At 36.8% G+C, this 26,941-nt stretch overlaps 1 pseudogene; it reads right to left on the bottom strand.

The window, feature by feature from the left end:
- The window catches only part of LOC129078491 (L-lactate dehydrogenase A chain-like), a 51,168-nt pseudogene extending 27,685 nt beyond the window's left edge, over positions 1-23,483 (bottom strand).
- Positions 23,484-26,941: the final 3,458 nt, after the last annotated feature.

The raw sequence follows: 26,941 nt of genomic DNA, 5'->3' as shown, positions 1-26,941 counted from the left end.
ACATTCCTCAGTTCAGCCTCGTCCATAGAAGAGGGAGAGCTTGCCTTGCCAACCAGATGAACAAACTCTGACATTTTATTTATTTTGCTTTCTGGAAACACTCACTCAAAGGGAAAAGGGTCCCCAAATTTTCTGCAGCTGCTGTCTGGATCATTTTTAAAAATACACCCAAGGAAGCTTCTTGGGTGGCCGTGGAAAATGGTTGAATCAGCCCAAATTTCACATACTGGGTGATTTGAACAGTTCAGAGTGATCAGGTTATCCACAGGGTCCTAACCATGTCTGGCAGCCCACTCACACTGGCTACGTATTATCTCCTAGGATTTGCTACAACACCAAAGGGATTTTCCTGGATGATGTTCTCCCCTTAACATTTAACCCAATACATTGAAAGACAAGCTACCATTCCAGCATTGACATCAGAGAAGAATTCACTTAGAAAAAATGTCAAGAGCATAAAAACTCAATCACCAAGTGATTACAGATACTAAACCTCAGAGTCTCAGAGAGATTCTAAATTTTACAAGAGAAATATTTTCTCTTTGCATGTATGTGTTTGAGGGGAAGGTGTGCATGTTTTGTTAAACAGCGACGTTCGCAAGGTACCAATTTCAAATAATTAAAAACTGCACACAAAATGAAAACTGTAACAACAAACATGGAAAGTCCGTTTTACTGACATTTTGAAGCAGTTTAATATGCCTACGCTGCTGATAGATCCTGAGAGCGGTTGCCGAGCCCTTTGTGACTGCAGCCTTCGTGCACTCTTTCTCTGGTTTCACAGAGGACATGAGAGGCTGGGAAAGACCCCTGTAGGGACTGGAGTGAGGTTATTTCTTCCCATAAATATGACATCCCCACCCATTTTTTTATGTTGGGATAAGAATCCTGCAAGACAAATAAGTGTTTTGATAAGAAAATAGTTTGGGAAGTTTAGGAAAGCTGAAGAAACCAGACATGCTTCTTACCTCAAAAGTCTGTCCAGGGCTCATTCTCCACAATCTTGCTCTTTCGGAAGAAGAGAAGAGAAGAAATATGAGAAGGAATTCAAGAAAACAGATCCCAGAATCTGAAGCTGCTTTTGTGGTGAGGAAGGAGACAGCGCAGGCTTTGGATTTTCTGCCACGTCAGCCCCCGACTTCCAATGCAGGTATGTGGAAATTGACATTCATTGAGTGCTAACTCTGGGTTAGGGACAATGAACACATCATTTCACATAATTGTCACATTGCTGCAAAGTTGGTGTTACTATATGATGATTATCCTTATTTCATGGGTGAGAGAATTTAGGCTCAAACCAAGGACACTGATAAAAGTAATAGATTTAGTAGTAGCAGAGATTTGGACTTAACTCTGGTTCCCAAACCATTGTTAGTCCCACTATACTCTGTGGTATGGAGAAACCCTCCTCCTTCAAAGGCCAAGCTTTTGGGAGAAAACGTTTCCCATTATCTTTTTCCCATAGAGGGTAAGAAAACTCTCTCATGTGGAGTGGACAGGGCCTGGCACTCTCTCCAGAAGTATCCTTGGTACATGCTCCCAAACCCCAAAACTCACTTATAAGCTGCCATGCTCTGGAAAGACTCAGCAGGATCAAGACCAGTTACAGAAATTTACCACTTTATTGTGTTCCCAGTCTACAGTGATTCCTTGGAAACACTTCAATGTATCTTGCCAACTGAAATGCAGAAAGGTATGTGGTACTTCAATACAGGTGACTGCACTGCAGGGGTGTCGGTTTGCCCAGTGTGCAGCTGGAAGGCCCTGGCCATCATAAAGAAGAGAGGGGCCATCTCTTTGTTTTCATTCTCAACTCTCTCTGCTAGGCAGTGAGTAACTTTGCTGCTCTCAGAGATAGCATCAGAGATGATGCTAAAGCTGTCACAGACCTCAGCAAGTCAGACACATGAAAAGCCAGGAGAATCTGAGATAGAGAAAAGTTCAAATTCTATAGTCTTTAAAGAATTACTGCTTCAAAGAATTTGACACATGTACACACACACACACACACACACACACACACACACATTCACACATAAAGAAAACTTTGGAAAGCAGGCAGTAGAGAGTTTGAGATTCTTAAGAAGGCTATTTTGATGATGAACTAAGAATGGTTTATATAATTTATTTCTTCTAAAATGCCTGAAAGCAATTTCTTTTCAGTAGTGGCTGAGAAATCCCACCCTTTTTATTTTGATTATACTATTGTTCTCTTTAGAAAATTCAAGGGGCACCCCAAAAAACAGACTTCATTTATAAGAAATTGTGTATTTATTCTTACATGTTTAAACTTCAGCCATCTTCAAAGTACGCTCCATTTGATTCAATACACCTAACAGGACTTTTTACCACTGCTCAAAACAGTTTTTGTACTTGCCAATTTTGATGCCTTTTAGTGTTTCTGCTGGTTTTTTTGTTTGTTTGTTTGTTTATTTCACCACTTCCACATCAGCAAAATATTTCCCTTTGAGGACTCCTTTCATCCAGGGAAACAACAAAAAGTCACTTGGGGTAATATCAAGTGAATTGGGAAGGTGAGACCCTGAATCATGCCTTTTTTGGTCAAAAATTGTTGAACACTCACTGTGGTGTGGGCAGGTGCGCTTGGAAATCACCCATAATGAAATGGACAAATGTGTTGAAAGAGCCTCCAAAAAAATAACACTGAAGCCAAACTCAGCCTCTCACAACAATGCCAGCTGATACACTGATATGGATGGCTTCCTAGAACCATCACCTGGCAGGGGAAGCCTTTACTACAAGGGGTCTTCCATCCAGAAGGTAATTTGGGGGGTTTTTTGGTCCCCTCTCTTACAATGTACAAAAAGCCACTAGGTCTAAGGTGGTTCATCACAAATTTCAAACATGTGAGACCTGATTAATCAGATTTTGTAGGAACTAAGCCATATCAGAGAAAAAGCTTATAAAAAAGCACTACTTCTCCATGCCAAAAATCAGTGCCTTCATGGCTTCTCTGAGTACCCCAATCCAGAGAAAATACAAGGACACCTGTGAAATGGTGACAGCAGCTGCCTGTGTGCAGGGAACTGTAGAACTTGAGACAGGATTGGAGGGAGACTTCCCGATATACTTACACATCTTTTGGATTTTGAATCAGGTGTTTTGCTTATTCAAAATAATTGAAATTAAATTTCTAAATTAGCATTTGACATTATTCCTTTTACTTATTACCTCTGACAAGAAAACCATTTGTTTTTTATTTATTGAACTTATTGGGGTAACATTCATTAATAAAATTATGTTTTGGAGTACAGTTGCATAATACATCATGCATATATTGTATTGCATGTTCAACACCCCAAGTCAAGTCTCCTTTCATCACCATTTATTCCCCCTTTACCTTCTCCTACTTCTTCCTACTTCCCTTTCCCTCCTGTAATCACCATACTGTTGTCTACTAGGTTTTGGTTGATTTTTTTTTTTTTGCGTAATCCTTTCACGTTGGTTTTTTTTTTGCTCACTCACTCATATCTCCCCTCTGACAGTTGTTATTAGTCTGTTCTCTGTATCTGTGAGTCTGTTTTTGTTTTGTTAGGTTATTTTGTTCATTAGGTTCCACATATAAGTGAAATCATATGGTATTTGTCATTCTCTGACTGGATTATTTCACTTAGCATAATTTTCTCCAGGTCCATCCATGCTATCTCAAAGGGTAAGATTTCCTTCTCTTTTATGGCTGCATACTATTCCATTGTGGTATATTAAAATGTACCATAGCTTTTTCTTATCCACTCATCTACTGGTGGACACTTTGGCTGCTTTCAAGACTTCATCAGACTAGAAAGTTCTTGCACAGCAAAGGAAATCATCAACAAAATGAAAAGACAACCCACTGAATGAGAGAACATATTTGCCAATGATACACCTGAGAAGGGGTTGATATACAAATACAAAGAACTTAACAAAACTCCACACCCAAAATACAAATAACCCAATTAAAAAATGTGCAAAGAACCTGAATAGTCACTTCTCCAAAGCAGACATTCAGGTGGCCAATAGACATATGAAAAGATACTCAACATCACTAGCCATCAGAGAAATGCAAGTTAAAACCACAATGAGATATCACCACACACCTATCAGAATGGTTATCATCAATAAATCAATAAACAACAATTTTCAGGGAGGGTGTGGAGAAAAGGAGCCCTGTGCACTGTTAGTGGGAATGAAGATTAGTGCAGACACTATGGAAAGTAGTATGGAGATACCTCAAAAAATTAAAAATGGAAATGCCTTATGACCTAGCCATTCCACTTCTGGAAATATATCCAAAGAAATCCAAAACACAAATTCAAAAGAATATATGCACCTCTATATTCATTGCAGCATTATTTACAATAGCCAAGATTTGGAAGCCATTTGTTTTGTATTTATTCTCTTTGTGTGTTTTCATGACTTTCAAACTCTTCAAGGTATCTTATCACTCCTTTCTTATCTCTAAACCATGTCCATTTCTTTTGCAGTACCTGAAATGTTCTCAGCACTTTTCACATGATAATGCTGTGTGTCTATATGTAGATTATGGGTCTCCATGGGGTATTGCCAAGGGAGGCTAGTTAAAGGTTAGCCCTGACAGTTGACAGCCTAGATTAGAATTTTGACTTCTGCCTCTTACTAATTTTATATCATTGGCCAAGTCACTAAAAATCTCTCAAAGCTCAGTTTCTTCATTTCTGAAGAGGATAATGTCTTGTAGAATTATCAAAACTGTACATGACTCATAAATAACTATCATTATATATAATATTATTATTACGCCTTTGTGTTTAGAAGATTACATAATTCTCACATTTTGAATTCTTAAATTCAAATAAATTGTGATAGTTTAAAAATATTTCTGACTGGAGAAAATAAGAAATAAGAAAAAGTTGCCTATAGACAATGATGGGAATTAGAAAAGATGGGTAAATGGTAACTGTCATCTAGAAATTATACTTCTTCTACTGCCTCCCCCACAACCAAACAAAAAAGAAAGTATGGTAAAAACTACTTCAGATCATCTCCTTCTGCCTTGTTTTCTCTTGGTTTGCTTTCTTGATATATTGCCAACCAGAGCTTGGAATCCAGGTTCTGTCATTTAGATGTAGTTTTCATCCTGTGTTTTCCTCCATGGTCCTTTGGTTTTGATCTTTGGTTCCCAGCATTCCTATTACTTGGAAGTAGCTCCTAGCCCTAGTCAAACCCAGCCTCCATCATTAGCCACTTGTGCTTGTCTGGCAAGACCTGCTCCAGAGAGGAAGTGGGTGGAAAAGCTTTCATGGCTGGAGTCAGTAAACTTTACTGAATGTCCAACACATGTTGAGTGGTGTTCTCAGGCAATATAGGGTACATGCATGCCTATGTCCTAGACATAAAAGAAATAATAGATTGGGCTCTATTCCCCTGTATTCATGTACAAAGTCAAAATGAAACACAGAAAGGCAAACTCTATGATATATATGGATGTACTTTGTCTTGTGCAACACTGAGTTGAAACAAACGGTCTGGGCCAGTTCCCTTGCTTCCCTCTTTCTTTCTCCTACTTCTCAGCAAATGCTTTATCCATCATCTCTAATTTAAGTGTATTTTCTGGCAGGGAGCTCATCTGGCACACATATTTTAACCAATTCTCAAACAAATAAATAAATACGTGTGTCTGTCCCCCAACTCCTGTGAGGAGCAGACTGTGGGTGGTCATCCTGAGGTTAGACTCCAGGCACGAAACAGCCAGCTCACACTTTTCAGAGTGCCAGGCAGCCAATTAAATAATTATACTCACACATTCTTTTACTCTCCATGGCAGGACAATTTAGCATTGCCACATATAGAATATATTCCACACAGATCTGGGAAACTGTGAAAGGGCCGCATATAAGGAATAAAACAGAATTTTAAAATATGCCAACAGTGAAGCATAATTTTGCCTTTTGTAACAAATCTTGACCCTTATACTTGCACTCACTTTATGGACTTAAGAGTAATGGTAAATGCAGCCCAAAAAAATGATAGGAAGGAAAGGGACATCTTGTTTTGCTTGCTGAAACTTGGCTGTTAAACCCAGAAGTGAAATGTTCACAGGCAGATTGCGGAGGAAGAACACCTGAATTCTGGGGGAAATGCATCATTCATCACTTTTTTTCTTTAAATATGCAGAAATTTTTTTTTAATCATCTGTGCCTTTTTATAGGCTGTTAATGATGAGAGAACTTGATCAACTGCAGGCCAACTTTCACATTTAGAATGGATAAGAGGAAAGCAACAAATCCTAAACACGTGTCGTTCACCACCAGCCAGGGAATGACTTTTTATTACATTTTATAAACTTTCAGATTCACATTGAGTTGGAAGAAAATTCACATCCACACAAGCATGCCTTATTTTGCACACTACTGCTACTAATAATAAACAGGGGATGGTTGGACTAAGTCCTCCTCTCCTTCTGGAAAAGATTAACTTTCTTGCCATTTGCTTTATATTTGCTGGAAACTGGGAACTCCTAAGGTCATCGTGCACAATATCCCAAATATTCAAAGCCCAGATTCCTAGGAAGAAATGTATGAGACTTAGAGATATGACATTCTCTTCCATGAGGGATGCTCTGGAAATGTTAGGTTTGATACTGTTGTAGACAGTCACATGGCCCCATGATTCCCAGCTGAGCACCAAGATACCTGGGGCTGCTGGAGCAAACTCATTTTGGTGCTACAAGATATTTTAAATTTTAAAGGGGAAACCCAGCTGTCCAACACCACACAAACGACAACTATTACAATTGAATAATTGTTTTGACTCATCAATTTAAAAAAATAGAATGATTAGGTATTTCTTATGGCCTAGGAGTATCATGAAAAAATTATGGTGACACTAATGGTATCAAAAAGCGTTCTGAAAGGTGTGGGAACCTCTAATATAGTCCTGTTTATATGAACTCCAAATTCAAGAACATCAACTTATACATGGCACCTGACACTTTCTATATGCTGGAAAGCATATTATAGAGAGTAAAGAAACCTCACTTATATCAATATAATACTTACAGGGGGAAAATGTTGCAGAGCAGGGTTCCAACTGTCTCTTGGCTTCTACTCTATGCTAATTGTTATTTCCAACATTCTAAGGAATTCCCAAGGAGGGAATGAGTAAACAGTTCCCAGCAAGGAGGTAACATAGAACTTGAGCTTTGTGTTGTATGCTGTTCAGCAGAGGATGCTTTGAGAATAAAAGTGAGATGACATCTGTTGCTCCTCATTCCGTCTTTGTTCTCTAACATAACACTAAAGGAGCTTAAGCACTCTCTTTCAAACAACTCACTCTGAAAAGAACTGTGCAAAATCACAGATGTCAAAAACTTAACAAGGATGATGTTCAGTTCAGCCTTTCAAAAGAAATGACGAGACTGGCATGAGCTAGCTATTAAACCTCACAAGAAATTGGGATCTGTCTAGGAAGCAAGAGCTACTTGGGGTCCCAAAATCTGTGGAAGTAAATTTGTCCCAAAGTGATGTAGGCAGTCTAGAATATCAAGACCAGTAGTTAAAAGATAAAAGACTTTGGTCACAATCCTATAAGGAATAGCTAACTAAAACAAGACACAAGGAGTTAGAAAAACAGTGTCAGCTGGGCAATGAATCCTTGGTAAGGGGAAAAAAAAAAACAAAGGGCAGAAACAAGCCTATCTCTTGATTCCACTATGATAGAGCTGTCTTGACGTTAACTGGGGGATTAACCTGTCTCTTTTGCCCTTCATTGGCTACTTAATGTGCCATTCATTTCTTTGTAGTCAGTTCTACAACATTCTTTAAAGAGAAAACTGTTGCTAACTTAAATCCCAATTGTACTCTTATAGCTCTTCCCTAAGAAAATAAGGTAATAATAACATTGTAGCATCAAAACTAAAAGGAAAACTCATTCCAGGAACTGAGCAATTCTGAGTACCTTTTCTGCTGAACCTGGAACTGAGCCCCAGGCTATTCAACTCCCTTTGCTCCTAGGGCAACTTCTTCCTAGAACTTTCATTCAGTCCCATGGCTTTAAAGGCCAGAAATCTACTGCTAACTAACAAATTTGTTTCTCCAACCCAGACACCTTCCCTGAACTCAAGATTCATATATCAAATTACCTGTTTGACTTTCTCCTAGCAACCTGAATATCTGATAGATGTTTGAAATTTCACATGTGAAAACAGATGCCATGAATCTCAGATACCAAACCTGCCCCTCTCCTAGTCACTCTAAATGGCACTACCGCCCACTTAGGTATTCAAACCAATTTGCTGATTTCTTTCATTTTCTTATTTGCTATGGCCAATCCACCTGCAATTTCTCTTGATTATACCATCTAGGGCTCTCATAATCTCTCCAAGTCTCTTCCATGCCATTGTCAGCAGATATTATCTTTCATCTAGATCAGTAAAACGGCCTTGAAACTCATCTCTCTTTCACTCTTGTCCTCTGATATCCCATTTTCTATGCATAATCTTGAAAACATAACAGATTATTTCACATCTTTAGAAACCCTCCAAATATTTTCAAATGCCGTAGATTAAGATTCAAACTCCATAGATACGCCTGAGGGTCCTACGTGATTCATCTCTATGGATCTATCAAAACTCACCTGTTACCAATCTCCTCTTCAATCCTTCCACTCACACTGCACTCATTTTTCCTTTCTTCAAAGATACCAAACTTATTCCCACCTTAAGGCTTTGTAGTTCTTGTATCATATGCCTGAAATGTTTATTCTTCTGTTCTTCACATACCTGCCTCCTTTTTGCCATAAGGTTTCCTTTTAAATGTCACCTCTCTGGAGAGACCTTTTTTGTCCAAGAATTTTCACATATTCTCTAGCTACTCCTTGTCATCATCCCAAAGCAATGACCACTACTTGAATATCTATTTGTTTATTTACTTTTGTACCTTTATTATCTTTTCTTACCTTCACTAAAATATAAGCTTCAGCAGTGTAGGAACTAGATAATGACTCTATGATTTACTTTAACAAACAACAACATGAAGATATTTCTCAATTTGAATTGATCATATCCAGGATACTTTACTGTTTGAAACTGTGTTATACAAAAATAATTTAAAAGGACTTCATTCCTTAAATATAATTGGACACGTGTATGAAGACAGTTGGATACAGAATATAATAAGCTAAAGATTACTGAGGCCCACATGTTAATATATAATTGAAAAATTATTTAGGTTAAAAAATTCCATATGTCTTTAGTAGTTTTATAAACAGTATATTTCTAGTACATAACTAAATATTCCCCAAGTTTTTGGTCATATGTATGATAAAGGAAGAGCATTTGGTTTTTAGAATGGTAAGAAAGGACTTATATCAATGTTAAGCTTCAAGAGTCTCAGGTAATCATAATTCCCCTCTTTGTTTCTTTTTATTCAATATTTGCTGCCTAAATAAGTGATTTTCCTGCCAACTGAAGCCTGTCTACTAAGTATTTCATTTTATAATTTTACTAATTGGAATATAAACATTTATGAAATGGTTTAATACTTTCTTCTTTTTTCTCTCTTAGGAAAAAAAAAACATGTAATCCCTATTTGAGTTTTCACAAGTAGGCATTTCCCTAAACACTTCCAGCATTTTGAACAGTCTCTTAATCTTTCCTGTGGATTTGAAATGGGTTTCTTATTTAGTAGGCATCAACATTTCTCAATGGAATTGAGCTAGTAAGTACTTGAGAATGAGAGATTTGACTTTTTCTGCTCTCTCCACCACCAAAAGGAAAAAAAAAGTGGAAGGTTGTGATTCTGGGCACCTACATCTACTGTTTCCCATAGGTAGACTCTATTAATGTCTAAATTGATGATCGGGTAAAAATATCAAACTCACTTGTCTATCAGACTTCCTTTATGTTCTCCAATACAGCAATATCAATTACATAGGTGATATTTATATATCCGCCTAGCTAACTTCTTTGCCAATCTCTCAATTGTTTCTAAATTTGAGCAGGTATTATTGGTTAGATCCTATCAAAATAAGGCCATTGGCCAGGAACATTGAGAAATAAATAAGAACTACAATTTGAGGAAGCAAAATAATGCTGAATGTTTGAGGTCTGTCATATGATGAAGTCAGGATATGAGACTTTATACCTTGGGGTTTTATAAGTATGAACCATGAAAGTTCTTAACATTAGCATTTATAGTAATTTATATTGTGCTTTGCAGCCAGTAATTAAATTGGTGTAGTTATCTTTTTAACTGGAATGGTTTGAAAGTACAGGTTTAGGATTGGTTTTAGCAATTACTAGAAACATATAATTTTTACTTTAGTGGATCACATTAGCTTATCATGACCTTGTCCATATCAGTGACTATTTACGGGCAGGAAGATGGCTATTCTGTCTCAGCACCAGACTCCTCAGGAAGCAGACACAGCTAATGGAAGTACATCATTGCAGGAAAAAAGGAGTATAATTTAAAGACTTGACAATTTCTTTAACATGTTGGAATGTTCTTCCAGCATTTTACTATGTTTCTCAGGCCAGTTCTGCAGGGTGAAGATCAGGAACTTTAATCCATATAAAGTTGAATATTCAACTTTTAAATTAACATACTATGTTTTAAAACCCAATTCTGCTGGGGGAAGACTTTACTAAAGCTTTACCTCACTCTTCCAATTACTTGGAATAGTAATTACTTAACTTTAGTTCTCGCTATCCTTCCTGTCTCACATAAGGGAATACTGAATGTGAGGACAAAAGGCAAGAAACACTTGTGAACATCACAGTCCTGGAGCGCAGGCCAACTGAAGGACTGAGATTTAGTCTTAAGACAATAGAATACTTCGCCTCCTCAGCAATTTACCACCAGGTCAAGAGGGTTTCTGTATAATAATAGTGGATTACAGCTGAAAAAGCTGCAAGGTACAGATTCTATTTAAAGAGGAATTCTTAAAGACTTGCCAAGGAAGCAGGGGAGATAAAATCAATGACACTATAGATACTGGAAGCTTCTAGCACTTTGAGCTACAGCAAACACTGAACATAGCTCAACTTCTAGTTAGATCAGCGATTTTCAACTTTTTCATCTCATGGTACATATAAACTAATTACTAAAATTCTGTGGTGCACACCAAAAAAATATATATCTCACCACTCTGACAATAAATAGGTGTAATTTTGATTCATTCACACCAGACAGCTATTATTGTGTTGATTGTTGTTATTTCTTTATTTGACAGTCTAAGGGAAAATAGGTCAGTGCCCCTGACTAAATGGTCAAGTATTGCATGTTTAAAAAATTCTTGTAGCACACCAGTGTGCCTCTTGTGGCATACTAGCTAAAAATCCTTGAGTTAGATTAACATAAAACCCCACCCTAAAGGCTGATATACCTGATTTCCTATTACCCAATATATCACATTTGAATTTCAACAACAACAACATAAGTCATAAGGAATGTTAAAAGATAAGAAAAAACAGTCTGAAGGGGCAAAGGAAGCATCAAAACCAGACTCATATATGACATAGATTTAAAAATTGTCAGACAGGGAACTTATAATAGCTATGATTAATATGTTAAAGAATCTAACAGAAAAGTAGACAATATTCAAAGTGGGTAATATATGCAGAGAGACAAAAACTCTAATAACAAATAAAAAGGAAGTGCTAAAAATTTTTTAAAAACACTGTAACAGAAATGAAAAATGGTTTTCATGGGCTCATGTGTAGATTGGGCACTGCTGAAGAAAGAATCAATGAGCTTGAATAAACAGCAATATGCCCTTCTAAAGATGAAAGGTAAAGAGAAAAAAGGAATGGATTTTTTAAAAAAGGCGGAACATTCAAGAACTATAGTTCAATATAAAAAGGTATAACACACGTAATGGAAATACTAGAAGAAAAAAAGAGAAGAAATATTTGAAGTAATAGTAGCTGAAAACACTCCTAAACTAATAACAGACACCAAATTACAGATTCAGAAATCTCAGAGAATAGCTGACTTTTTAAAAATATCATAATCAAACTGGAGAAAACCAAAGACAAAAAGAAACTCTTGAAAGAAACCGCAAATTAAAAGCTTTATCTCTAGAGGAATAAGGATTAGAATTACATTGGATTTCTCTCCAGAGCTTATGCAAGCAAGAAGAGAATAGGGTAAAATATTTAAAATGTTGAGGAAAAAAACACCTATCAACTTAATTCTATATCATGACCTAATCTTCAAAAGTAAAGAAGAAATAGTTTCGCAGATGAACAAAAACTGAAAGAATTTGCTGCCAAAAAGATTTTCCTGGCACTTTTCTTTACGGAGAATACACTTTTCTTTAAGGAGAAGAAAAATTATAGAGGTCCAAAACTTAGTTTTACACTAAGAAAGAAAAAGTGTCAGAGAAGAAATAAATGAAGGTAAAACAAAATATTTTATTTTTTATTCTTGGTCAAAAGGACAAATGTTTATTTAAAATAAAAATACTAACAATGTATAGAGCAATTTTAGCAGATGAATGAGTTAAATGTCAGCAATGTCATAAAGCATGGAAGGAATAAGGTACATGCATAACCCATGAACTGGTATAGTGTTATTTGAAGGTGGATTTATATTAGTTATCAATGTGTGTTGCAAACTCTAGGGCAACCACTAACAATAAAGTTAAAAAGGAGCTTTTGTAGTCTGCTTAGGCTCCCGTAACAAAATACCATAGGTTAGGTAACTTAAACAACAGAAATTTAGTTGCAGTTCTGTAGGCTGGAAATTCTGGAGACTGAGAGCTCTCTTCTTGGCTTCCAGAGGGCCACATTCTCACTATGTTCTCACATAGAGATCTCTCTCTCTTTCTCTTCCTCTTCTTATAAGGCCATAGCCCTATTGAATTGGAGCACCATTCTTATGACCGTATTTAACTTTACCTCCTAAGGACCCTATCTCCAGATACAGCCACATGGGTGGGTGGTAGGGCTTTAACATATGAATTTGAGGGAATACATTTCACCTCACATTAGAAGCGTAATTTATATGCTAAGAGATGAAGGAAAATGAAATTACCCAAAAGTAGCAGAATATACACTCTTCTCAAGTTCACATGGAATATTTACCAAGAGTGACCATAAATTATTAGAGCTAGAAGAGGGTACGAGTATTGGATCAGCTGTCTAAAATTCTTTTTTTTATTTATTTTTAAAAACTGGATAAGGCTCTTAGTTACAGGATACCACATTAACTTGGATCTAGATTGGTTAATGTGAAATCTCTGACCAACGTTCTAAACCTAAAAACCCAACCTTAGAGGGCTATTTTAGAAATAAACAAATGAAAAAGAATAGGGTTCTTATTAAAGGATTTTTCTACCAACATGGATCAAAGAAGGTAAAAATATCATTGCTAAAAAATCAATTTAAAATGGTACATCCTTGAAAATGTTTCTTCACATATTAAGTTTACTCAGGAACTTTATTAGTTTAAATTCCTGAAATAGAATGGTTTAATAAATGTACTTCAGTTTTACTATCAAAATAGGGGCAATGAAATTATAAAAATAAAATAAAGGAAGGCAGATACTGATTAAACCAGTGAGAGAAAGATATTTTCTTTTTTTATATGTTTAAAGAGATATACATTTGGTATAAGGAGATATTGCACTAAAAGTAGGCAATAGAAAAGGGGAAAATGTAGTAAATAGCAGATCAGAAAATGTAGCAAAGCCTAAATAAATCTAACAGAGACAGAGAGGCAAGATCCCACAGAGCAGGCTAAAATTACTGACACAGTAGATGCTAAAATTCAAGGAAATATTAGAATCATCCTTTATAGAGATACATATTTAAACCTCTGTAAAGAGCTATTGAGAAACTACCTTTTGAAAGGAGAGAATACCTAGTAAATTGATTATAGCAATTTGGGCAGATCTGATATCTGGGAAGTCGGGTAAGATTCTCCATGAGTTCGAAGTAAATTTCAGAAAGGTACATCAAGTGAAGGTGGAGACTGTCTCACTTGTCCCCTGAGAGACTGTCTAAGAAATGTAAAAGGAAGGAAAATACCAAAGTGATGAGGCAGGTTAATGCAGAGCCAGCCCTCAGTTAGATGTTCTGAAGGAAATCATGTCCCAAGTGACTGACTAAAACTGGGGACTGTGGACATAGATTTGCTGGGCATTCCTGTAACTCACTAGTTTTACATCAGGATAAACCTGGAAGAGTGTGTTCAAACAGCAAATGACTGGGCTCAAAAGCAGAAGAAACAAGGAAATGGAAGAGCTAACCTTACATGTGGTAGAGAAGAAAAGAGACCATGATAAGAATTACATTACAAACTCTGACAGGTATTTCGGGCAAAGAGAAAGGGCAATGCTCTGGGAAATGGAATATGTGGTCAAAGTAACAACTTCCAAAAGCAGCTTCTCTGGAACGTCTGCAACAGGTACTATAGACTAATTGAGGATATGGATGAGAAACCTGAGTAAGGTTCCAGAAATTTTAGAGATACCTAATGCAAAGATATGGTGGAGGGTCTATCATAGGCACAAGTCAGACCTCATTTTTTTAAGAACGCATAGAAGTACAGGGAACAAAGGAGAATCTGACGTGTTAAAAGTTTAATTATACTGGGTGGGAAGAGTGCAATCAAAATAAGATCGGGTGGGATATCATTAATGGAAGCATAAAATCAAAAACAACAAATGAACAAAAAAAAGTAAACATACAAACAAACAAAAAACCAAACTCATCGATATAGACCACATAATGGTTACCCGAGGGGAGTGAGGGTCGGGGAGAGGGAGAAGGAGGTAAAGGGGGTGAAATAGATGGCGGTGGAAGATTAGACTTTGCAGGTAATAACTACACCATACAGAGTACATAGATGCCATACTATAGAGCAGTACACCTAAAATTTATGTAATATTGTTAACCAGTGTTACCTCACCACATTGAATAATTTAAAAAAATAAGGAAAGACTATCTCAAACACAGGTTTTGCAGACAGTGAGGGAAAGGGCAAAAGTGGATGGACCCCCACTCCCCTCACCCAGATATTTTCAACCATTTTTACCAAAACCTCTCTTGTTGATTTTTTTTTTTTAAGTTCACAAGTCAGAGACCTTAGGCTATCCTACCTGGTTTTTCTCTTTGCAAAACCTTGATGTTCTTATTTATCTATCTTCCTTCTCTCAAGTAACAGAGTCTTTAATAAGGTCTTTAACAGCACTTAAGTGCTGGTTCTAGAATCATAATTTTGACCAAGATTACTGCTTCAGGGGTCGGGGTTCACAGCATTTGAACTTCACGAGGGGCAGTAACGTGTGGAAACCTTATGTATCCTATTAGCTTTCGAAGTCTTTAAAGAGGAAGCACGTGAGAAGCTTGCATGAAAGCAATATAGTTTCTGAGGCCCTGAGAAAACAGCAGAGGCTAAAAGCTTCTGAAGGATTCCATGACTTAAAAATCTTTCTGAGTCTAATCAAAATATGAAATTTAGGAGGATTTTAATATTCATCAAGTTTGAGTTTTTATCCTCCCTGCAAGGTCACAAGATATTACACCAACTCCAAATATCACAGGCACATTCAAAGTATTAAAAAAAGGAAAAAAAGAAAGATATGTCATTCTACTCCTAGCTCTCTTATCAATAATAAAAATATCTTTCCAGAAATTTCCCAACAAATGTTTATGTGTCATTGGCTTGAACTATGTCACATGATCACTTCTTTCTGGAAGAAGGCTGGGAAAATGAGTAATTAACTTTTCCAGCCTTTGTAGTGGTAGAAGGTGACATGTGATAGGGGCTGATAATGCCTATCAGAACAGCCAACCGGTAATTTCAACGGCAAATATGGACAGTGATGCTTTCAGGGGCTGTGAGAGGGGTAATATTTCTGTCCCTCATTTTGGGAAGCATTTGTTATGGATGGTGGTGGTTTTTTTCTTTACGTCATTTTTAACTTTTCTTTGTGTATTCCCACCTGTTTTTAATCTACTGCATTATTTTCAACAACTATATAGCTTGGTAGTGACACTTTTGTGGGGATAAAAATAGTTTGTGAGCTTTGTCATAGCTTTTCTCCATTTTAAGGATATTTTCTTCTTTTATTCTGGTTTCACATGTCTGTCTGAAGTCATTAATGTTACTGTATGGCTGGCTTAGAGATAAAAGGTAATATTGTTTTTAAAGTTAAAAAGCTCCCATTTTTAATTCTCTTTTAGTTGTACGGTCATCGTTAGGATTTTATAAGGGAGGAATCTTGGGATGTTCCAGATCTGGATTATTTAAATTCTGTTAGTACTTTATGTTGGTTATTCAAAATGTGGTTTCCATTTTTATTTTGTGTTATCCTTGCTGTGACATCGTTACCACTTTCTTTTTCTCATCCCGTGAAGTTTAGCCAAATAGTAGTAGAGGGTGCTACCCTCATACGTTTAGTGCAAATGTTTTGCCAATTTTGAATTTTATTCACATTGACATAGGCTTTACAATAGATTCAATTCCTGTTCTTCATGAAAATTTAAAAGCATGGCTGTTAAGATTTTCCCCTTTTCAACTTTGAAACATTTTATTAATAGAACAGCATTACATTATGATGCAATGTTTGTTGACTTTGCATAGATTTCTTTTCCTAAAATGTCTTGCTCTGATTTAGAATTGGCAAAACTTGTTAAACCTGAGGGGATTTGTTTACAGTATTAAGTGTTATAAATGTAATTCTGCTTTTTGAATGTTTCCTGTTTGGTTTGGTAAAAAAAATTATAATCTGTCATGTATGGCATTTAAAAAAAATTGCATAGACAAAGACTTTAGGTCAATCCTTCCAGAAAAAGAAATGTTAAGAGAAATTGGCCTTTAAATTAAAAGTTAAGTAAATCAAGTATAAATAAAAAGGTTGCTTTCCATGTAGGCATTTTTCACTTAAGCATTAATTTTCACATTTTCCACATGCTTCTTACACATGGATAATGAATTGGAGAAGAAGCATACCAATAACAAACAGACCTCAGCAAAAATGCTATATACGTCACCTTCGTACAAGCTGCTGCCAGAATAATTAGTGCAGAATCTGCCTCTCGTTACAGATACAAGACAGGCCTTTTGCCGTGTGTGTGTAGTGACTGCACCCCACGGCCAGGCTAGGCGAGCACACGAAACAGAGCTGGCAGTCACACTTAGGCACTTGCTGTCTCAACTTGCTGTTCGGAAAACCAAGGCTGCCAGACCACTGCTAAAATTGATTGGCGTTCACACTTCATTTGAGTGGGTTTGCATTTGGACAAGGTCTTCATTTTCACCTTTCTTGCTATTTCCTGAGGAAAATGAGCAATTCTGTGAGGCTGGTGTGCTTTTTAATTTTAGGATTGTTCAGTAACCACCCGCCCAACCTTCTTTATAAAACAAAGGCTCTGCATATTTATGCTCATAGGTAAAAGGGTTTATATTCCTCTCCTGCATTTTTCAAGTAGATTTTTATACCCTTATTTTTTTCTTTCTTTACTTAGCTCAGCAGCTGTGAATAGTTGTTGACTGAGAATGTTAGATACATAAATTCATCATTTATCTACAGAACAAGGACAAAATTAAACTGGAGGAAATGACCTTATGACAGCTTTGGGGAAGTTTGTACCAGACTTAAAAGGGGAAAGAGTTGTTAACATACCTTTTCCCCATATGAGTCTTTCCACTGAGAGGGAACAATCTGTTTTCCTCACAAGCAGCTGGCACTAGCCAAGTGGATTTTAGAAATGTTACTCTGTACACAATTCATTCAAAGCTGTGAAGCATCTTCCAAACATTACCAGACGGTGCTGCTGATATTCATTTGATTTTTTTAAAAGCTAAAACCCATGTTCATAATGCCAGACTGGATCAGAATTTGGAATCTCCTACACTAACTTAGGCAATATAAACAACCAGGCAAAACTGCAAAAATAAAAATATTAAAAATTGACCTGAATTCTCCAGATTGATTAACTGCCTGGCACAAACTACCTTCACAGCCAGTCCAGTCTTTACTTCATTTCTGCAGGGTTCTTCTCCAAAAATCATACGTGATCCAAAAAGTATGAGCAAGCTCAATAGATCATTTCAATTATGCAGTACAGCATAAACAGATTCTTTTGAAATAAACCCTAAATCCCAGGAACTTTCCTCATCCTGTTCCTTCTGCTTGGCAATATTTTTCTTTTTTCTACTCTTACCTCCTTTGTTATTGGATAGAACCAACATACCCCTCAAAATTTGTCTCAAATATCTCAGTGTTTAGTTTTTGACATTGCCTCTACTTTAAAAAGTGGAAATATTAAAAATATATGTATGAATTTATGAGGTCTGTCCCGAAAGTGTCCAACCATATATGAAAAATAGAGACATTTATTGAAGAAGGTACAAGATACAAGAGACATTGTAGATAGGACAATGATGCCTCAGTTCCCTTCAAAGTAGGCACCTTGGGACCTCACACTGTTCTCCCAGCCACTATCAGCTGCCTGAATCTCATCGATTCAAGAAATCGCCTCCTTTTCAAAGATTATTTTAGTTTGGGGAAAAGACAGAAGTCACAGGGGGCCAAATCTGGGCTGTAGGAAGTACTGAGTCATCTGGGTGATTTGATGTTTGGCCAAAAAACTCTGCACGAGACGTGATGCGTGAGTGGGCACGTTGTTGTGATGAAGTTGCCAATCACCAGTTGCCCATAAATGTAGCATTCTGAATCATCCAAATAGTTTCTGTGAAGGAATATTCAAGCTTAATCCAAATTTCGATGCAGATTTGTTGCTGAAATCACTGTCATTTTGAATGTGATGGCTACACAGTATACATGCTCACTCAGTGGTGTCTACCACCCCCGCTGACTAGTACAGTGAAGTTGTCATTGTTTACACATATGCATTCCAGTCCACTCTTCTTGGCTGCCAGGTTACATTAATGTGGTGCAAACCATTCTCATTGTATTAACAATGGTTGTACTTTTTTTCCAGACTGACCTTGTCATATAAGTGCTATTACATACACTGGAATGCAAGATACAATCTTGTTCTAAGGAGCAAGTCCCTTAACCTTGTTTTTCCCAGAACCCTTGGAGATGTTTGGGTCATAGATTTATTCATTTGTAATGTATTATTATTTTCATTTCTATCTTCCTACAGACCTGCACTGTTCCATTTGGCAGCCACATGCGATTATTCACCTCTTGATATGTGGCTAGTCCAAATTTAAGTGGCTATAAGTGTAACAGACACATCAAATTTTAAAATCTTATAATGTAAAAACAAAATGTAAAATATCTAATTAATAGTGTTTTATATTATACTGATATAACATAGTGATAATATTTGGTAGATTGGGTAAAGTATATTATTAAAATTTATTTCACCTTTTTCTAATTTTTAATGTAGTTATTAGAAAATTTAAGATGACAAATATGACTACTATTCTATTTGACAGAGCTACCTTACACTAGGAGCATTGTGAGAATAAGGACAAAGTTTTACTAATTTCTGTATTTAAATACCAAGTACATAGAGAACAAAGATGTATGATAAATATATATTAACTAAATGTATATTTGAATAGCCACTGTTGGTGTCTAGAGCTAAGAACAAGAATGCTGATTTTGCAAAGGCAAAAGTTACTTTAGGATTGAAATAATTGATAGTCTCTATTTTTTTTTTATTTCTTAATATATGACAGTTTGAGAACAAATTCCAGTGTTTTCTCCTTATAGATGATTTGATTTAGTTGTCCATTTCATTTCTTTGAGTTCATGATCCTTTCTCAGTTATTCAACCTGGCATATTACACAGAAGTAATTTTCCTCAAATGCCACCTGACTGCTCAGCAGAAAGGTGAACACTGTGCATGACTCTGTGTCTACCATGGTCACTCACTAGAGCTGAAATGAAAAAGACAGCAAGTAATAGCACCATGCTCCAGCAAATCTGCTCATTTTCTCCTGGTATTCCAGTTAGATGTCTGGGAAGCCTCAGAAGACACAAAATCCATTTTTCATGAGTTGCTTAAGGAAGAGCAAAATCTCTGGGAAATTTGATGTTGGTTTGAGAAATTCAAAACTTAGGTAAGATATTATCTCCTATTGACTCCCTGAACCTAACTTGAGCCTCTTTAAATTTAAGAGTTTGGAAATGTTTGGCTATAAGAACTGTGACAGAGCCTTATTTCCCATGGCCCCCAAATAAGTGACTGATAGAGTAAATAATACTAAAGAGATATATCAGCTAAATGCAACATGTAATTCTAGTTTAGACTGATCCTGGACCAAAATTAAGATATTTATGGGACAATGGACAAAATTTGAATAAAGTGTATGAAATAATATTATATACATTAATGTTAATTTCCTAACTTTGAGAACGTTACTGTGGTTATGTATGTTCATTAACATTCCTATTAGTAAATGTTCAAAAAGTGAATTTTCATATTTAATGAAATTCTGGTACTTTTGATCTTTCACTGTTCTCTAATTTTTTTAAATTCATAATTACAAATAGAACTATATAATATTTATAACATTCTTATTGAACTTTATGAAAAACCTAGGCTTCTTCTAGTGACCAAGTAATATTTTCTGTCAATTACTTTAATGATTAAAAGAATTTTAATCTGTCAGATAAAATTATTAGTATATATACAGATGAAGTTAAACCATATATGTATGGGTTTTTCTTTGTTTGCTCTCTGTATCAACTTAAAATGTGCATGTTCAGCCCAAACGATCTCCTCTTTAACTTTGCTTTAAAAAGTTCAAGTAACTCAGAATCTTGATCGGATCTCACATTCTAGGTTGTGCAAATTAACTTTTATTCCTAACTTAGACACTAGGAGTTGTTCACCGTTTTGAGGAACAAAGTGAAATGATCCAATCGAGTTCTAGAAAGGTATTTATGGTGACGCTGTAAAACACAGATTGCAAAGAGGGGAGATTGAGACTATTGCAACTCTATCTGCAACAGATGGTAGAGACCATAACAAAACCTGTGGCAATAAGAATAGAACAGAGGGTTCCAGTTATAAGAACCATTTCAGAGGCAGCATCATACCAGTTGAATGTTCACATTGAGTCAGAAAGAACTCAGAAAGAAAACAAGGGTAGCTAATGCTGTGACTCAAAAAGGGGCCAATCTGAGCGGGGGAGCCAAACAAAGGGTATGTAGGGAAGATATTTTTGCATTATGTTGTCATTACACATCATTTGGAAAGTTCTTTTCTATAATATATTTTCCTTAAGACGCATTTTCCATGAAACTTTAGGTATGAATCTATTATTACTAAGGTTTGGGGAATTTGCTTGGAGAAATTTTTGAACCAATTAAGAGGGTGTGCCTGGGAAGTCAGACTCACCCACATAGATCTGCAAGGCTGAAAATGTTTTATAGACACAGTACTCATCAGGGGCCACTGTGCTCTTTAACTTTTCAGATTTTCCACGGGAAGTACCTAATCAGCTTTAGGATATTACCACGTAAAGGATGGGGCAGCTGGTATTTTCCCAATAGGTCGTAATTAGTTATTTTCCCCAATTATGGTATAACATGGTAGGGAAATTTCCTGACAGAAAAAGTAAGGTTTTAAAAAAATAAAAAAGGAAAACATCATCTATTCCAATATAAGTCACATGTAAAATAACTTACAAAGTAACTGAGTCAAAGGCAGATGTGAGAGCTTAAAATGCTATCACAATCAAATATCTTATTTTCATCAAAAGCTGACAGCAACTAGCTAATGCCTTCACTAAGTGATGTGCCAAAAATCTTCAGCCAAGATGCAGAAATGAATAAAGTGAAAATTACTGCTATTACCTTGAGCAGAAGATGCCCCATCAGGCCAAGCTGACCTGTGAGGACTGAAGGTCAGTGAGCCGAAAGCCGTGCCGGAGACCTGGCCTGCTCTGAGTCCCAGGGACCCTGCCTCTGCCATCAGCAATAATCACTGCTAAAGGCCTGTCATTGCCTCCTTTTCGCCACTGCTGGAGAGCACAGGCGAGTGCCACGGCCGCATTATAGTGTACCTCCTGTGTCAGAACTTGAAGTCTGCTATTGTCCTTTAAACTCTGTCCTTTAAAGAGACTTGTTTTCCTCAATTTCCAAATTCCATGTAGTGTTTTCCACCTCAGATAAAAACCCTTAACTTTGAATGAGCTAATTTACCTTAAATTCATTGCTTAAATGTACCCTTAATCTAAATTATCTTCAGTTTTAAATGAAATGAAATCCTCCCTTAATAGCTTAATTCCACCATACTCCAATCTGTATTTTAACTTATGGTCATACAATGATTTTGATGTTTGTATTCACTGAGCAATTGGCTGTTTTCCTCCAAACCCTCCAACTCCTTATCACCTCCCCCAATACACTTGGGCGCCCGCACACATACACACAAATGGAAATATTTTATCCCCATATCTTCTAGTGAGCTTAGTTTAGCAAAGAGCTGACTAGATGTACGGTTTGAAAATAATGCCAAGGATTCTAGGCCTGAGTATTAAAATTGTGGCTTTGTCCTTAATTCTCTGGAAATGCATCCATTCTTGTTATGTAATCTGCACGTATTCTGCCTTGCAAAGGGTAACTAACTAACCCAGGCTGGTTCTTTTGAGTTACCACATTACATTCCCCATTAATCCTCCAGACAAAAGAGTTGCTGAACAAGTCTCAGTTCCAGAAATGTCTCCCCCTGCCAGCTCCTGTCCTACCCAGATGCGAGTGCTAAAGTTCTGCCATGGGCAGGTCTGGCCCTGTTAGCTCTGCTCCCGTGAGAATCGAGCCTGGCAGTGGGTAAGTGCTTCTGACCCATGAGCTCACCAAGCCTAGAAGCAACCTCTGATATCTGGAGTGAATCTAGTCCTCTGAAGTATTAGTGGCAGCTCACAGGGCTGCTACTGTACGCAACCTCCTCTGTGTGTGGCTGATCTGTTCACCTAGCCCCATTCCTGAGGCTCTGAGTCCAAATCTCCAATATGGCTCCCTCAGACTGAAACCTAACCTTAATGACCTTGACTGCCTCTGCAAGGACTTCTCACAGGATTAGCTCCTGCTCCTCAAATCAACGCAAACCCTTGATACTGAGAACTGTCACCACTCCAAGTGCCACCAAGTCCTCTAGAATTGAACACCCCAGAGTCATGGCTCTTAACCTTGGGTGTGCATCGGATTCAGCCTGAAGCTCAGTTCTCTCCCCTTAGAATGAGAGACACTGCCTTAGACACCGAAGCCAGCCCAGGCCAATTATGACAGCAAACGTGCAATGTAATGTATAACAATTCTAGTTTGGAAGCTGCTTCAGACTTTTTTTAGAAGTAGCTATAAATCATAAAGTAATAAAATGGTATCACAGTATGGAAATTATTTTTGTGAGAATTTATTGCCATGCTAATCTCTGCATGGTTCTTTGCATTAGAAAATCTACCTCCAGCTCCTCTACCAGTAATCCTTCCTGAACTGCATGCTCTCTGGTACTTTCCAGTTCCCCTGACTCATCAGGTCTGTAATCACGGCAACCTGTTGTTACCATACAAGGACAAACATCCTAAATCACTGGTCCTACTTCGTATCAGAACACAATTCCTTGTTTCTTTCTAATCTCTCTGGCTTTTGATTTCAGGATTCATCTGGACTCAACTACCGCTTTGATTAACCCTGCTTCCACAGCTTACGGAAGACTCAGTTCTCTCTTTCGTCATGAATTCAGCTTTCCCTTCAGGTCAAAGACCTTCAGGTACCCTTTTCAAACTATCTACTTAGGTATATAAAAGTTAATTTCTGGGATGTAGAGTTTTTAGAGCTATTTTGTCTTTATGTTTCTGTACATAAATATATTTTAATAATATCTTTATAATAAAAGATGCTAAATAATGAAGTTACTTTCATTTTAATAAAAAGGAAGCTAAACAATATAATACTCCTGATCATCCTGCTCTCTGTAATCAAATCCTTGGATTTATGCAAGGGGAACCCCCACCAAGTTCCCCATGGCCTTCCCCACTAAAACCTATTATTTCTCAACCCCATCTGTGCACCTCTATTGCAGCTAAACTTAGGATGCTCTAAATGTTAGTTCTTCCTCATGGTCAATCTTTATGTGTGGATTTAGCATGCCACTCTCCTAATCCAAAAGATTCATTGATTTCATATTTTCCAAATAACTGACCCTCATTTTAGTGTGGCATATCACACTAGGAGAAATGGCTAAGTATTGGGGAAATGCATGCCCCCAAAACAGTTTCAGTCTTCTAATTTCAAACCGTATTTGTAAAACTTTCAAATATACATCACTCCCATAACAAAACCTGTAGAAGGGACAGCTCATTTACTCATTCATTTAACAACTATTCATCACCTGCATATTATGTAGCAGGCATTATGTAGAATAGCAATAGCTATTCTAGCTGTTGTATCTGTGGGGCACAGCCTTACTGCCATGGTGAGAGGTTACAGACAAGCTGGGAAGGAGTAATACTGAAAAAAAAAAAATGGGCAAATTAAAATCTTGGAAAAATTCCACAAAGTAGAAAACTGCAGTTCTACTACTTCAAGTCTCAACTCTGAATATTTTGAAGCAGCCTCCACTCAAGCCATCATAGAGGGAAGAATGGTGGCCCCCCAAAAGATTTGTCCATGCCCTAACTCCTGGAACCTGTGAATGTTACCTCATTTGGACAAAGGATCTTGAGGATGTAATTGACTTAAGAATCTTGAGATGAGATCATCCTGCTTTATCCAGGTGGGACTTGATCCAGTTATAAGTGTCCTTACAAGAGACACAGAGGGAGAAGAGAAGGCCATGTGAAGATGGAGGCAGAGACTGGATTGATGTATCCACAAGCCAAGAAACCTAGGGTCACCAGAAGCTGGAGGATGCAAAGAAGGATTCTCTGCTAGAGTCTTCAGAGGGAGCATGATCTTGCTGACATGCCTTTAATTCAGTCTACGGACTCCAGAACTATGAGAGAATAAATTTCTGAGTTTTAAGCCACCAAGTTTGTGATAATTTGTTTCAGCAACCACAGGAAGTCAATAAGGCATATACTCTAATCTGTAGTAAGATTTTCTCACCCTGCAACAACAGAGGGTGTGCATGGTTGATATGTAATAAATGGACTCCAGACCAATTAATTTAAATAGCTTAAGGGTTAACTCTGGGGTAAGAGAGAAGGAAAGGACAACCCCAATTGATTTAAGAGTATTATTCTGCTCATATTTTGTAATATTACTCTAGGAAAGATATAGTATATTTTTCTTTTCTTGTCTATCATGAGATACATCAAATAAGAAAGAAAAAAACACATCACAAGGAATTCTGATTTTTTTCCAAACACAAAGTATTCAGTTTGCAAGAGAATTGTTCTCCAAATAATTTCAGAAACACACTTTAATATTTTACATAAGATATACATATATTAGACCCTTGTTTTTTATTCTTTTCAAGTTGAAGACATGTCTCATTAATCTCTTTTGCTACTGATAAAATAAGTAAATCACAAAATAATTTTTATTTGGTAAAAGTTGATTTGGAAATCTGATGTTTATTCTGGAATTATCCAGAGTTTCAGTTTTGTTACATAGTAATTATAAATTAAATCACAAAGCAAGATTGCAGATACCCAGTGGTAAATGTAAAGAATTTTCACATTCAAATAAAAAAAATTTAAATAAGAATAAGTGTAAAGTGGCATAGAAAGTAGCAAAACACTTGTACGAAAATTAAAATGAAACACAGAAATAAAGAGAAAAAGGATTTATCAGTTATTCTTCTGGGCACTTTATCTGAGTACCTAAACAAAGCTTGAGACATTAAGTAGGCATTGAGAAAAGATAGATAGCAAGTGAGGGAAGGGAAAATAAATAGAACTCTGAGTGAGAATTTTCTGACAAATAAATGTGTCTTACCAGTTAATTTTCATGTCCAGAGTTGAGCAACATCTGCATCGCTTGCATTTCCTTTCGTTACCCGGACACCAATCACTTGCTCATTTATCATCCCTGTACATGCAGTATTATTGAAATGTGATGATTCATCACTTCCCATTGATCAAATAGCATCCAGAATTACCTTCCCAATACTTTACATATAGAAGTGACCAAAGAAGTACAAATCTGTGAGGCTTCCTTTTAATGACACATTCAGTAAAAAATTTTGTAAACCTGATTTCTTATAATTTCTCCCATTAGCATGGGGACCATGCTCTCTGCTGACTCCATGGGTCTGCACACCACTCTTGCTCCATGTCTGTTCATTTCATATGCTTTCATGTGTAAATGGACAAAAATTGCTGTCAATTGAGAGCATTTGGGAGCCATTTGCCTTGCCTTCCCTTAAGTAAAAATATAAAAAGAAGTAGGAGCAAATAGCTGTGACTAGTATGTAAGGAGACTCCTTAGTATGTTGCTTGGGTAGTTAATCCCTAGGAATACACCATCTTATAAGTAAGCTGATCAGACTTTGTAAATGAGAACTTAGAGCACCATCCTTCCAGAAAGGGGCTCCTTTCCGAAGTGTGGGTATGCATATTGAACGGAAAAAGAAAAAGTCTCTATGTGAGTCATTTTTGCAGCCCTTTCAGAGCCCTGCAATGTATCAATTGTAGGTGTTCAGAAATTGTTTATTGATTATAATAGACACATGTACTTTCCTTTTCCAGGCTGCAGAGTCTCACTTAGACATGCTGGCAAACAGGATTTAATCACCCTGATGTGTTAGCTCTATTGAAAGTTCGTAGAACCTCTATGGCCGGGCAGTCACACATCTAACTCTATTAGTTTTGAACGAACTGCTGAAGGCAGCTGTCCACCATATACAGCTAAAGGCAACAGCTGAATTCAATGAGAGGATATAGACAGCTGTGAAAGGACATGATCTCTCTTAAATTTATCTGAAACATCTCTCAAGATACATGCTAGATTCTCTCCTACCCTCCTTCCTTCTCCCTTTTTCTCTGGCAGACAGAAAATGGAGAATTGGCATATACAGCA

This window comes from Pteronotus mesoamericanus, unplaced genomic scaffold (genome assembly GCF_021234165.1).
Source record: "Pteronotus mesoamericanus isolate MK-2021 breed Mesoamerican mustached bat unplaced genomic scaffold, CSHL_Meso_final contig_73, whole genome shotgun sequence".
Classification (NCBI taxonomy): Eukaryota; Metazoa; Chordata; class Mammalia; order Chiroptera; family Mormoopidae; genus Pteronotus; species Pteronotus mesoamericanus.
The sequence above is the reverse complement of the archived record's forward strand: the minus strand, read 5'-3'. Positions and strand labels throughout refer to the sequence as shown.